Source organism: Miniopterus schreibersii (assembly GCF_964146895.1).
Source record: "Miniopterus schreibersii genome assembly, chromosome: 8".
NCBI classification, from domain to species: domain Eukaryota; kingdom Metazoa; phylum Chordata; class Mammalia; order Chiroptera; family Miniopteridae; genus Miniopterus; species Miniopterus schreibersii.
Window position 1 is genome coordinate 65,518,364 of NC_138109.1, and position 3,644 is coordinate 65,522,007.

At 42.5% G+C, this 3,644-nt stretch overlaps 1 pseudogene across 1 annotated transcript; it reads left to right on the top strand.

The window, feature by feature from the left end:
* The first annotated feature begins 885 nt into the window (after positions 1–885).
* On the top strand, positions 886–3,360 carry LOC308560964 (ubiquitin-like FUBI-ribosomal protein eS30 fusion protein pseudogene; annotated as a pseudogene). Its single transcript has 2 exons — positions 886–1,209; positions 2,971–3,360. The product of its transcript is annotated as a ubiquitin-like FUBI-ribosomal protein eS30 fusion protein pseudogene (transcript).
* The last annotated feature ends 284 nt before the right edge of the window (positions 3,361–3,644 follow it).

Here is a 3,644-nt window from a genome sequence, read left to right on the forward strand (position 1 = left end):
AACCTAATTAAAATGTAAAATACACACACTCTGAGTGCACATTGCAGCCACTTTTTTCATATTCCTTCAAATATCATCTCGAGATATAATCAAAGCAGGAACCTGAATTTAAAGCTGTTTATTATTCTAAACCATGTAAAAATCCAAACCATTTTCATTTCCCCATCCTCACAGCCTGCCATTCAGGGCATATTTTTAAACCAAATCATTGAAGCCTTGCACCTAAGTATATCGGATACCGAGTTTTCATGGAAGAACCCACATAGCCTATTCTCATCTCCTTTTATTCGAAATTCACACAAAAACCCTACTATCACTTCCTCGTGGTGCTCTTGGCTCAGCTAGGTAGCATGTTCATAGTAACAGAAAAATATAGGAGAGAAAACCCTTTCCCAGAGGCTTGCTGGCCGCAGGCTCAGAGCTAATGCTCGTTGCATGGTCCTCTGTAAGCATTAGGTGCTGCTTGTTTACTACCCTTTAAATCGTTTTTGTCCTGTGTGTTTTTCATTTTCTTGCTCTTTTTCCACTCTCAGGTGACTTTGTTTTAACTTAATTCTCTTTGTCCCATCTTTCCTCTCTCTCCCTTTTGAAAACACGGTCCATTTTTATTTTATTTTTTTGCTGTGCAATATAATTACTAAGTAACATACAAATATATGGCCATGTACCTTCTAAAGGAACAGCTGCAAGACTGCTAATAGTAGGTTTAATTTAGCTACAAGAAATTAGCAGATGTGTGGCAGCACGATGATGACAGCGTCATTGTAACAAAAGTCAACGTGCTGAAGAAGGTGGGTGACAATCCACACCAATTTCAGGGAGGAAGAAAGAATCCTGCACCAAGTGCAATGCGCGCGGAGAGCAGAAGGGACTAAGAGCTCAGACATGGAGTTAACGTGGCCAGTTCGCCCTAAAAACAGAAAGACAGATGAAGCTGTTCAAAAATCCAGCGCTAACAAGCAGTGTAGCCTGAGAGCATTAACCGCCAGGGGCAGTAACTCTGCAGGGCTGAGGTGCAGGGACGCAGAGGTGCCTTCCCGGGCCCCTGGCTGTGAGCTGGGCCTGGGCACACCTGCGGGGAGGGCGCCGAGTCCACCCCGCGCTCATTATAACGCAGGGAGCAGAAACACCGCTAATGTCGAGCATAAACGGAAACAGCAGAAAGCAGAGAGTGACATTTGCCTGGTCCCAGTCAGCTTGTTAGCTGAAGTGGGTTTTAATTAGCTATTTTCCAGCAAGCAAACGAGCAAATTAGCGGCAGCTATAAACAAAAAGAGACTATCAGGCCCAAAGAAAAGGAGCAATGATCAGGGTGCCTTTGCCTTGGGTGGGGAAGCCAAGGCGGGGAAATGCAAAGCTTTTAGAGAAAACTTTCCTCAATCATAGAATGAAAGAAAGTCTTCTCTTGAACACACCTTAGGGATGGATTATCCGGTCCTCCCCTCTTCTACATGTGAAGAAACCGAGGTCCATAGAAGCTAGCTGACTCCTGCAAGGTTACACTTCTGACAAAAAACAAACACACAAAACAACACCAGAACAAGAGTATCTTCCGAGCCTAGGCTTTCCAAGAGTCTGCCTTTGTAATATTGTAAGTGGATCAGCCCCTGAAGAACTGAAAGAAGTACGAAAGCGTGTGTAAACTTTGCATGATAATTGAGGTATCCTACCGGCTATGACTTTAGGGTCAACTGTGCTGAGATAGGAAACAAAATGAGAAACAAAATAAGGGCCCCTTCCTAAAACCAAAAGCACCTTTTGAAAAAGTATTCTTCTGGAAGGAGACTTGACTTTGGGCAGTGAACACACAATGCAATGCACAGATGATGTATTACAGAATTGTACACCTGAAACCTATATAATTTCATTAAACAATGTAACTCCAAAAAATGTAATAAAAAAATAAATGCAACTGATTTCTGAAGATTGAAAAAAATGTATTATTCAGAACAAATACCCATCACATAATCAATGAGTGCTTATAATGTGCTAGGCGCAGTATGAAGCATTGAGGATGAAGCTTTTGCTTTTTAGTGAGATGCGCAGACGAGAACACAGACTTTACAGGGTAGTGGGATGCAAACCCACTACCACCAGCAGCTGAGGGGACCAGCAGCAGCGCGGCTAAGCTGAAGCTGGGGAGCAGAGAGGAGCATTTGAGAAGAAAGACCATCAAGCCAGGACCTGAAGGACACACAGCAAGATCCAGCCTCCTCACAACGCCACAGTAAGTAAGAGCCTATGTATTTAAGGCAGTCATCTCTGTAAAAGGTAAATTAAAACAACCATTTGTGTCATTGGACTAGGTAAAAGAAGCGCTCCAAAATACATAAGCAAAGAAATGCACTATATAGTTTTTACGGTCCAATTTAAACTGGTTCACATCCTGAAATATGCTGTTAAAAAAATGTTTGTGGAAAGGGGAATATCTTGAGGAGGGTAATAACAGAAGTCAGTCGACTTATTCCCATATGCCATAAATTCGATTGATACATTAAAATTTAAATATATTGAATCATGGTATAGCCCAAACAGAAGGTAAAGGGAAAATATAATGGCCAGGACTGAAGCAAACATTACCACAAACATTTGTTAGTGCTGTAGATAAGCAACTCAAGGAGAGTTTATATGAAAGAGATTAGGAAAAACGGAAGCTGTATTTACTAAGAGACATCGACCAGAATCACAACTCTACGGGAGATACTGCACGGGGCAGAACATTGGTTCTGCATTTCACTTCACTGTCCAAAGAATGGTTTCGCATGTGAGGTACAAAAAATATGGATTGACACAGGGAAATGAAAAGAGTGTGTGTCCTCTCTCAATGGTAATTACATGAGATGAACATGCAGTGTCAGTAATTTTTCATTCATCCACCAAACATTTATTGAGCTCCTACTCTCTGCAAGGCATTGGATTAGACACTGGGTAGACAGAGGCCACATTTCAATAGCGTATCCACACACGTAGCTCTTTGTCCATGCCCAGGAGCTACACACCCTCAAGGTGATGGGCCAGGAGATATTTGCCCAGATCAAGGTCCATGCCTTGCTGGAGGGCATCGCTCCCGAAGATCAATTCATGCTTCTGGCAGGCACGGCCCTGGAGGATGCCGCTGCCCTGGGCCAGTGTGGGGTGGAGGTTCTGACCACTCTAGAAGTAGCAGGCCACAAGCTTGGACATAAGGTCCATGGTTCCCTGGCCCATGCTGTGAAAGTAAGAGGTAACACTCCCAAGGTTGCCAAACAGGAGAAAAAGTATTAAGACTGGTCGGGTGAAGAGCGTATGCAGTACAACAGGCATTTTGTCAATGTTGAGCCCAGCTTTGACAAGAGGAAAGGCCCCAATGCCAATTCTTAAGTCCTCTGGAATCCTGGCTTTCTCTACTAGAGCCACTTAGCCTAGTCAAAAAAAGAAAAAAAATTGCCTGGATCCTGATTCTGAGTGTCAACTAATATGCTTATTATATCTCCCTCTACGGCAATGCTGTGTCATCTTCAAATTCATTAGGAAAGTATATTTTTATTTAGGCATTGATCAAAATTTAGAAAGATAAGGCAAAATTACCTTCAAAGGGTATCATTCAAAACTGATTGTTAAATCTGATGGATATAAACAATTACTGCTAATTGGTTTATGGAATG